This window comes from Pinus tabuliformis, chromosome 9, assembly GCF_031772625.1.
Source record: "Pinus tabuliformis cultivar Carrire ecotype Pingquan chromosome 9, CPIR1, whole genome shotgun sequence".
In the NCBI taxonomy this organism is placed as follows: domain Eukaryota; kingdom Viridiplantae; phylum Streptophyta; class Pinopsida; order Pinales; family Pinaceae; genus Pinus; species Pinus tabuliformis.
Window position 1 is genome coordinate 1,241,197,492 of NC_142307.1, and position 12,126 is coordinate 1,241,209,617.

A 12,126-nucleotide genomic window follows, 5' to 3' on the forward strand; every position below is an offset into this window, starting at 1 on the left:
ACTTGTCATCAAACTTCCAGATATCTGTATTTGGAACATGGTGGGTATTCAATCTAATGTTTGAGTCTATGAAATAATGATTAATTTTTTTTTTTTCTCATCGTGAGTTTCCTTTACTACCCTCTCGCCATGAGTAATCATTTCTTGTAGAAACTTTGTCATATCTATCTTCAAATCTATCTTCAAATCTTCCATTTTTCCTTTAAGTTTTTCTTTTATACCATCCAGCTTAGCTTGCACATCATTCATCTTAGCTTCCACGCCTTTATTTAAGCCATCCATCTTATCTTCCACGCCATGCATATTAGTTTCCACACCTTTCTTTAAATCATCCATCTTAGCTTATGTTACTTTTTCTGAGAGTGAATGTTGTTGCACTTGGTCTCGTAATTTTGATATATCATGTTGCATTTCTTCCTGTTTATCATGAGTCGTGCTAGATATTTCAGGTTTCTTACTAGGTGTTTCCATTTTATTTCTTTGTGGAATCAATAGAAGATAATGGTTCTTCTCTATGCCCTTTGAATTCCTTCAAACTAATTTTTCAAACCAAACATATGAAAATTTTAAAAAAATTACACACCTTTTTTCACTTTGTAGGAGCTCGATATTTAATCTACTATATCTCTGTAATTTCTAATCTCCATGGCCTAACATTTCATCCTTAGATATCCCTCTAAGTTCTCTTTATAACCCTGCAAGTCTCATCAAGATTGTATTCTCCAAGGAAGAGTTATGCCAAATCTCCCACGATGACCTGATTATAGACTAGTTCAATAGAACAAACTTGTGTGGAGTTCCACGTGTTAGTGTTTTGACCTTAGGACTTGAAACCAACACATAGGAAACTAACTTATGTCTTTTTTCTATCACATTTTATGAAATTTCAATCTGATGCTCAGAGATAAATTTATGACGATTTTCCCTAGGTCACCTATTTTAGATATAATTAGGGAGCCTGCAATAACCCTAAATTCCTTGGATCCTATCTCAACAGATAGAAAGAGAAAATATCTGACATTTGGTCCTGAGGTTCAAAGAGATTTCATCTCAAATGAGCTCTAATTTCAACTTTCAAAAGGTTGTAGAAAGAAAGTTATAGCGAAAATTCCACGATGGCCTGTTTGGAGTAGGGAAACCATAGAATCAAAAGCTCTGATACAAAATTTTATTTAACTGGGTCACAAAATAGAAGAAAGATATACAAATCACTTCAAGCTCAGCCTCTTAGAGGGGGAAACCTCGTTTACATTACACAAATGAACAATTCTTGGATGATACAAATGAGAAAACCTCATTTCTATATATAGGAGTCTAAGGTCTCACAATATAATCAAATTCGACATTACAATAGTAATATAAGGGCATAAAAATAACAATATGGCGACAATAGGGGCACAAAAATAACAATAAGGACTACAGTGAAAATAGTAATGGGGGAATCACTAGTATTATAGGGACCTAACACTTTGTCAATGGGATCCTGGCTTTAGTCCTTTAATTATATTCAATATTATAAAATCATATATAATTATAATGACATATATTACCTTAATATATCAACACAATAAATGGGATTATATCAATAATCTTATAGAATGCCCTCTAAATATGAAATTTCTAGTTATACCTAAATAATATGTAGTTATTAATTTCTTTTCACCTAATAATAAATGTACATGAACCCAATGAGATGTACATAAGCTGTAATAGAGTGCATTATTAAGGGATTCCATGTAGTGCATGGGGCCATGTGGGGCTGTTTGGATATTATAGCGGTAGTGAAAAAAATCAACATCATGTCATGCAAGTACAAGCCTTCCTTAGTTATTTATTCCACTAAATAAAAGAAAAATAAATCATGCATATACATGAAATAATATAAGATCAATTAGGGCTATCAATTTCCAACAAATGACCTTGAAAGTAGGACAGTGGTACTAAAAGAATACATAAGAAAAATATAACAATTTAAAAACATATAAAAGTAAACTATTGAAAACATATCAATAATCTTATAATAACCACAAACATATAATATTAATTAAATTTGTGGATTTTGTTGTAGTGTATCAAGGCCCATTCCTTGTGTCTTATTTTCTTTAGTGATCCTCTTAGCATCTAAGAAATCATTAATGATTTTTCAAAATATAGCTTTTGTCAATATTAGATGGTATTTATTCTTCAATAAATAAAGTATATCAAAAGAGGTGCAATACATTAAGGCAAGCACTCATATAAATGGACCAAATATTAGTATGTGAATATATTAAGTGGTTAGAATCATTTGATATGAAAATAGTCCATGGCTCAAACCAATGTGACCACTTTGAGACAAAATATTAATGCAAAAGAAAAATAATTTATATGTGATTTTCCCACCATCAATCACCAGTAAATGTTTCTCTATGCTCTTTAAATATATATCATGGAAAAATATGTTGTCAATACCAATATCAATATGATTTTTAGTATCATGTAGAATATGAACAATTATATCACTCTATATTTAGACCATAATCATGACCACTGGACTAGATAATTACAGTTCATACCAAAGTATTTCACTTAGCCTAAAGAGTCAATAAGCCAAGTTGATATTAACTAACTCCTAAGTGTCTAAATATCGTAAAATTCCTCCTTTATAACAACTTGGGATATGATTGAAGGCTTTATAAATATGGATGGAAGGACTCACTAGATCATATCCCCATTTAATGAAAACTTCTTGAACTCTTAACATATATTGAAGCTTGAAACACTTCTCTTCTATGAGAGACTTTGTGAAAATGTCTATAACCTTATCATCTATGAGGAAATAGTGCACTTTAAGAATGTCACCATAAATAAGCTTTCTAATGAAGTCAATTTGAAGCTCAATTTCTTTGTTGTACCAATGCTGAACTAGATATTTGGATATTCGAATGGCACTCTAATTATTGCACTACTAGAGTGTGGTCAAATATTGCTATTGGAATGTAAATTTGAAAGAATCTTCCAAATCCATAAGATTTTTTTTTAATTGAACTAATTGTCACTCAATACTTGCTTTCTACTGAAGAGAAGGAGAGGGAAAATTAATTCTTACAAGACCAAGTGACATGTCTAGAACCAAGAATGAAAACATAACTTGTAGTGTACTTTTGATCACTAAGCTTAGTAATACAATCAAAATTATTGAAACCAAATAACAATAAATCCCCCTTAAAGTGTAAAGTCGTGAATAGAACCCTACCCTACATATGAAAATATCAATTTTTCTACTTTCCAATAAATTTTATGGATTGCGGGCATATACCAGGAATAGGATCAATAACGAAGAAAATATTAGGATGGGAATATGTCAAACACAAAATGCTACAAATTAACTAATGGTACAAAGTGACATCTACTTTAGGTATAGTATAAGTGATAGATTTGGTTTATAATTTTCCATATGAAAATGATGAAGAATATCACATGCATATTCAAAATTGGAAAATGGGAATTCCTTCCTCAGTTTTCAATACTTGGAGGTCAGGAACATATTGCAAATGTCTTAAGTCTATCATTTCAAATTTATTCCTCACGGTAGTTTTTACATGCGTGAAAGTTTTTGGATCACTACCAATAAGTATAAGCTCATCAACATAAAGAAAAAGTGTTATGAGATAGGTATGCACTTCCTTGTTATTGACATTTTGATTAGAATCACATCTACAAAAATTAATGTCAAGAAGAAACATACACATTTTAGCATATGAATATCAAGGATCTTTATTAAGTACATCAAGTGATTTTTAAAGATGGAAAGCAAGGCTAGAGAATTGTAGATAAAGGAAATAGGTTTTTCTATGTAAATCTATTCCTTAAATCCCCATGCATGGAGGTGGATAGAACTTTTGTTCAATGGACCTCCCATTTATATGAAAAATAAGGGCCAAAATAAGGTGCACGTAATTCATTTTTGTTGTAAGGTAAAAGTTATCACTGACAGACATTCCCTTCCACTTGAGGAAATCCATTGGAAAATAACCAAGACTCATGTGTTTCAACATTTCCATATAATTCATACTTAGTGTGATATGCCCAATTAAAACTAAAAAAAAATATTCCTTTTAGAAGAGGTCCAAGATCACAAGTATTGTTCACTATCAAGGAATGATATTTTTCATTTATTATTGCATCCCAATTTGGATGGAAAAAATCTTATACTAATGGTAATATATTGATCTTTTTAAACTTGAACGAAATGAAAAGGGGTTCATAGAAACTAGTAACATGTACAATGTCTATTTGAAAGGTCACCATCAAGATCACTAATCAATTCACATTTTCTATCGACACATATAGGAAGGTATCGTGTTGGAGCAAGTCCATGTTAAATGGATGATCGAGGTGGATGTTGGTGGCCACCCACCTATTCCACTTGGACCCTTGACACTGTCTCTTTTAGTTTTTTAGTTCCCTTAATTGTAGCATAGTTCACTATTTTTTGTAGCTTTTCGGGTCTTGAACTTGCAAATCCATTTTGAGGCCCTAAACAAAGTTTTTTGGGAAAAATGGGGCTATAATAAAAATTTGGCCAAATTTTTCCACTTAAAATTTGTATTGCTTGGATAGATATTTCTAACGATGTATTGTGCATGTCAAACGGAGATCGTGTGCCAAAGTTACGACCCTAGGAAGTTGATTTACCAATTTACCCAAACAAGACCCATAGTTTTGGCACTTCATCTCCTACGGTTAGTTTTTTGGATGTTTATTTTTCTCCATTACTTCTTAATAATAAATAGGCATTTGAGCCTCATTGTAACATAGTTCAGAGGCATCTATCCACCACATCTCTTCTTTGAGATAAACTATCATCACCCAAGCTAGTCTTATTTCCATTCTATTTGTAAGCATATTTCAGTATTTAATATTAATGAAATGAAGTGTTATTTCTACTACATCTTCGTATCTATGGTTATATCTCTAATTTTTTGCGTTCCTATTTAAGTTCTGATCAATGGACGCAAATAAAGAAAAATTAGCAAGTAAAGGTCGCTGGCTTGGACAGTGACCTTCACTTTTTGTCTTAAGTACATGAAGATCTGGCACGAGGTGCCCAACAATGAGAAAAATCGTAGAATAGTTAGTTGAGCCTAACGTGGGTTGGAACTTGGTTAAGCCTACTTTAGTTCCAACATTTTTTAGTTACAATAGATATATATTTACTTTTGTGTTATTGATATTTCTTGCAATGAATGATTTAGTGATATGAAAGAATTATTATTGCTATTATATTATTTTATGTATGATCATTGGGATAGTTATGACGGTAGAGTATAGATCGGTAGGTTTTAAATCACTTGGCCATGGAATTTAAATGAATTGCAATGCATGGGAAATGCATGATAATTTTGGGTAGTTACATGCTTTCCCTATTTCTTTTACTTGAGAAAGGAAGCTTGTATCTTCATTCATGGTTGAAAGGAAAATAAATTTTGTATATACACAAAGTGTGCATTTGTCAAGGATCTACCCAGATCCTCTGTGAAAAATATTTTCAATACATAGTACATGTAAGCATTCAGAAATATCCTATAGCTAAAAGAAGGTGAAAATGACCAAAAACCATAACAAAAAAAATAAAATATAATACAAGGAGGAGGATCAAGTCTATGGGGACACTTGGCCTCCCCTTATTCCCTTTATTTTTTTGGACCTGAAGCCATAACCCATCATTGGGATCCCCTGGAACCATAGCCAAATCACCCATAAAGGCATCAGATGACTATTCCTTGTCTGAATCTCAACCTTTTGATATGTGGACAAGATTTAGTCAGTCATGCCTTCCTCATTCTTTGTCATATTTATATGATGTTCTAGAGGAGGCTGATAAAAATAAATGAAAAAAACCTATCGTAACTAAGTATCAATCTCCAATTGGGCCATGATGTCCTCATCCACTTTAAAATTTGATTTTATGTTTTGTGTCTGTTTCTTTTCTTCCTCTTCATAACCAAATGAGGGGGTCTCAACAAAATTCCAACCTTTTGGTTTTCTTTGTCTTTTTTTCTTTTTTTTTGACTTCTTAGTCAATGAGCATGTTTCTTCTAGATGTCCTCCTTGAAAACATACATGACATCTAAATGTTGTGTTCTCATAATCTAATACATGTGACCACTAAAATTCCTAATGTTTTAATGTGATGTGTTTTGGTAACCCTTTACTTAGATCTATCTCCACGCATATTTTGGAATAGGTGACGATGTTAGTGTTATGTAACCAGATCACAAAAAATAAAAATCAACTACTTCAAAATTAGCCTCTTTGAGGAAGAAACCTACTTTATATCACATAAATGAACAATTCTTGAATGATTCAAAAGACTAGAATTCCTTGCTATATATAGGACTCTAAGCGGTCACAATATAATTAGAGCCTACATATCAATAATAACGTAAGGACACAACGATAACAATAGTGGGCTTCTATGGGGCATAACAATAACAATATCGGGGCTACATGGACACAACAATAACAGTAGGGGGCTACACTAACAATAACAATAAAGTGGTTATACTAGTATTGTGGGGACCTAACATGTCACTATCCTTCAAAAAAGTGTTCTCTTCAATGCTTGAGTAGCTTTGTATGCTTTTGTATAAAATTTTCATCCTCCCACGTTGAATATTCATAAGTAAGTTCTTCCACTTAATGAGATACTCTAAAATTGATCGGTTTCGTAGTTGCTGGGTTCTTGTTTCTATGACTTTGTCGGGCTCTAATATGATTTTTCCTTATTCTTCAAGTTCTAGAAATATTGTTTGAACTGGGAGCTTACTTATAACCTTATTTAAGCATGAAACATGGAAAACTAGGTGTACTTGGGAAGATGTAGGAAGCTCCAATTCGTATACCATAGTACCAATCTCTTCCAACACTTTATAAGGACTCTAGTACTTGGGTAATAATTTATTATCCTTCTTAGCTTGCTTGAGGGACATTTGTTTGTATGGTTGTAGTCACCTACATCAAAACTTCTTTCATTGTGATGTTCATCGTTTTTTTGTTTCATTCGATTATGTGACAGAGTGATGTTATCCTTTAAGAGCTGGAGAACTTGTTTTTGATGCTCAATGTGATATTCCATTGCTTGAACCTTAGAATTTTCCATTAAATGTAATGTGATGGATTTTGGATGATATCCATAAAGTTCCATAAATGGGGTTATTTTTGTTGCAATATGGAAGGGAGTGTTATACCACCATTTATCCATAGGTAACCACTTGACCCATTGTGTTTGTTTATCAGATAAAAAGAAATGAAGATATCCTTCCAAATATGTGTCCACTATCTCATTTTTCCCATCATATTGAGGATGATACGATGATCTATGAGCTAATTGTGTACCCATACAAGAAAATAGTTTTGTCCAAAAATTGGGAGTGAAAATGGGATCTTTGTCACTGACAATAATCTTTATGTTTCCATGTAGCTTTTGAATTGTTTCCATAAATAAAATAGCAATTGTACTGGTTTTAAATGGATGAGATAACACATGAATCTGTGCCTAATTGGTAAGTCTATCAACTACCACCATGATGATACTCTTTACTTGAAAATTGGGTAAAACTGTGAGAAATTCCATTGAGACCTCCTCTGAAGATTGACTTGGAATGGCTAAATGTTGTAATAGACCTGAGGTATTAATTGTCTTAGCTTTATTTTGTTGGCAAACCAAACATTATGCCACAAACTTTTGATCATCATATTTAAGGCCATGCCAAAAAAAATCCTTCTTGACCCTGTGGTAAGTTTTTTAAAATCATCAGTGCCCTCCTAAGGGGGAGTTGTGCAATTCCAAAAGAATCGTTTGTTTGATTTGGGAATTCTTATAAAGATATAGGAAATATTTATAAAATAATGAATCATTTTTCTAGATAAATATATTAGATGTACTGGTATCTTGCTGCAAGTTTTGGATGAGTGCCTACACCTCTTTATCATTCTTCCATCTATCCCTTGCTTCAGTTATCCAATTAGGTTGGATAATAGAAATGACACATAGTAATGCTTCCTCATCATCATCCTTTCCTGAAAGTGCTTCTGCAATGACATTTTCGTTCACCTTTTTGTAGATGATTTTGAATTCATAACCCAACATCTTGGTGACCCATTTTTGCTACTCTTCTGAAGATAATATTTTTTTTCCAAAACAAATTTAAGGCTATCATGATTTGTTTTTACCTTGAAGTGTCTTCCCATTAGGTAAGTTCATCGTTTATTTAGTACATGTAGAATTTCCAACATTTCCTTCTCATAAATAGTCTTTTGTAAATACTTTCCCTTGATTGGATGACTTTCAAAAGCAATGGATCTTTCTTCTTGCATTAAAACAACACCATTTCCATTTCCTTAGCCATCACATTCCACAATAAGGGTTTTTGTGAAATATGGTGTAGCTAAGACCAGTGCTTGGCACATTACCTCTTTAAGATGTTCAATGGCCTTAGTTGCTTCTAGAGTCCAAGAAAATGCATCTTCCTTCAATAATTATGTTAGAGGTGCTTCTATTATCCCATAACTCTTAAAAAACTTGTGATAATACCCTGCCAACCCAATAAATCCTTGAAGATTCTTTAGGACTGTCAGGATTTTCCATTCCTTAATGGATTTAATTTTTCTAGGGTCTACCTTATCACCCTCATGAGATACAATATGACCCAGATATTCCACCTCCTCTACTCCAAACAAGAATTTGTAGTTTTTTGCATATAATTTTTTTTCCTCCAATAATTTGAGCACCTTGTCAACATGTTGAACTTGATCCATATAAGATTTGTTGTAGATTAGTATATCATTAAAAAATACTAAGAAAAAGCTTCTAAGGAATGGTTTGAAAATGGAATTCAGGAAACCTTGAAATGTGGAAGGTGCATTAGTAAGGCCAAAAGGCATTACCAAAAATTCATAATGACCTTCATGAGTTCTAAACATTGTTTTCAGAATGTCTTCAATATTCATTCTAATTTGATGATGTCCTGAATGAAAATCCAACTTGTTGAACTAAATTACTCCATGTAATTCATCTAACAATTCATCAGTGATAGGAATGGGAAATCTATCTTTAATAGTGAGCTTTTTGAGCTCCCTATAATCTATATGCATATGCCATGATCCATCCTTCTTCTGCACTAATACTACTGAAGAAAAGAAAGAACTTTGACTACGTTTAATTATACTGGTCTCTAGCATTTATGCAACCACACGTTCAATTTCACTCTTTTGGGCATAGGGATATCTGTAAGGCCTAATGTTTGGAGGAGCAGTTCCTTGAATCAAGTGAATAGCATGATCATAATCATGAATAGGTGAGAGGCCTTTGGGAGTCTCATACAACTTGGAGTGATTGTCCAAGAATTTTTGGAGATCTAGAGAAAGAGATGATTTCGATGTTTGAACCTCTAAGGAGCATAATTTTGAAATTATGCTTCATTGCTCCTTAAAAATATTTTTCATGCCATTATAGCTAATTATATTCCTTATTTTCCTTTTGTTACCCCTTATGTCAATTTCCTTTCCTTCCCAAAAAACATTCATGAAAAGTTCTTGAAAATTAAAAGCTATCACCATCAAATATTGTAACCATTGGAATCCTAGTACAACATCAGAACCACCCATTGGAAATAATTGAAATATTTAATACATATTCCCCCATGGTTAGGTTGATATTATGGCACTTTCTAGAGAAATTTATAGTTCCTCCATTTACAACCATCACTTGACACTTTCGTGCTGGATATAGAAAGAAATTTAATTCCTTCGCTATATTTCAATGATTAAAGTTATGGGTACTACCTGAATCTATCAGAAATATTACTTTTTTTGTCTTGATATCCCTCCATATTAAGAGTTTGAGGAGTTGTAATTCCTTCCAATTCATTACAATATATGGTCTGATTCATTTCTTCTTTCTCTGGGGTTGGATCCTCATGTATATGATATTCTTTTGATGTTTCTTTTTCATTTTCTTCCTCCTCTTCACAATATATGTAAAATAATTTCTTCTCAGCACACTTATGACCTTTATTGTATTTTATATCACAACTATAACAATCCCTTTTTCTCTTTTCTCCTCCAATTGTTGTGATGTCAACCTTGTCAGTTGTGGAAGGATAGAAGAAACAAAACTTCCTTTTCATAGGTGTGAGTGGTCGACTTCCTCCGTTCCATAATTTTTCTTTCAAATTTTCTTGCCACCTTGAATGTCTTCTCCAATGAATCAAATTCCCAAAGGTGAACCTCATGTTGGATGTTACCATTTAAAGTTCCTATGAAGACATCAATCCTATGCTCCTTTGGAATATCATTTACCTTAATATTCAATATTTGGAAGTCCTCAATGTTCTCTGCCATTGAACCTTTTTAGTTGCGATTTATCAATTGGCTAAATAAGGTATTTATCTTTGTATCCTCATAATGTGCTACTGATTCTTTCAAAAAAATTGTCCAAGTGAATTGATTTACGGGAAAAAGTCATCAATACCATATAAATTTATTTTCTTCTAAATATAAGGATGAAATGTTCACCTTTTGTGTGTTCAACACATTATGTTTATCAAAGAATTGTTCCATATATAGTATCCATGTTACCATAAACTTCTCATCAATCTTCCTCATATCAATATTTGGAATGTGACTAGTCTTCAACCCACTATTGGAGTCTCTAAAATCAAAATTTGGATTCCTTTTATACTCGTCACGATTTTCATGGAGTATCTTGTGACCACTAGGAAGAATTTCTTGTATCAAATTCATCAAACTTTTCTTCAAATATTCCAAGTCCCTTTTCATTTGTTATTTTAAGCCATCCTTCAAACCTTCCATATTAGAATTTATTCCATCCTTAAAATCTTCCAGGCTTGATTTTAACCCATTTTTTCAGCCAACCATCTTAGATTCCAATTCATTTTTGGTTACTCTTTGCGATCAAAATTTGTTGCACTTGGTCTCATAATTTTGATATATAATCTTGCATTTATTCCTATTCTTCATGCATCATAGTAGAGATTTATGGTTTCTTACTAGGTGTGTCCATTTTTTTGGTCTGAGGTATTTTGGAATCAAACAATGATATTTATGTTTCATTATTCCTTTAAATCACTTCAAACTAATTTTTCAAACATAAATTATGCAAAATTTTAAAAACATACACACCTTTTTCTTGCTCTTTAGGAGATCAACTGAAAATATTGTATGTTTGTAATTTTGGCTCTTCAAGTTTTGGAGTTTTTTCCTATGGTATCCCTCTAATTTTTCTTTCCAATGCCACAAGATAGAGAAAATTTTGATTTTTCAAGTTAAATCTATCTCAAAGCTCCCATGATGTCTTGATTATGGATTGGTTCAGTAGAGTGAACTTGTAAAGAATTCCATGTGTAATTGTTTCATATTTTGGCCCTAAAATTCCAACACAAGAAACTACAATTAGTTCACTTTCTATAAATTTTTATGAAATTCAAATCTAATTCTTGAAGAGAAATTTATGATGATTTTGCCTAGGTCACTTCTTTAAGATTCAATTATGGAGCATGCAGAAACCCTAACTTTTATGGCCCATACCTTAGAAAATATAGTGAATAAAAATATGAAATTCCTACAAAAAGTTCATCAAGCCTTTGGATCCATGTGCTTGAAATTTCATCTTTTGAAGCTTTGTAGAATAAAAGTTAGAGTGAAAATACCAATATGGCCTCTTTGAAGAATGGAAACCATAGAATCCAAACCTTTGATACCAAATGTTATGTAACAAGGTCACTAAAAAGATAGACCAATGACTTCAAAATTAGCCTTCTTGATGGAGAAACCTCATTTACATCACATAAATAAAATATTCTTGAATGATTCAAATGACTAGACCTCCTTGATATATAGGATTCTAAGGGGTCACAACATAATTAGATCATACATAACAATAATAATGCAAGGAAACTATAATAAAAATAGTGGGCTTCTATGGGGCATAACAACAACAATATTGGGGCTAAATGGGAATAACAATAACAATAAAGGTCTACACTAACAATAACAATAGAGCAGCTATTCCAGTATTATAGGGACCTAACATCTATTCTATCATCTCTCTAAGTCCAATTT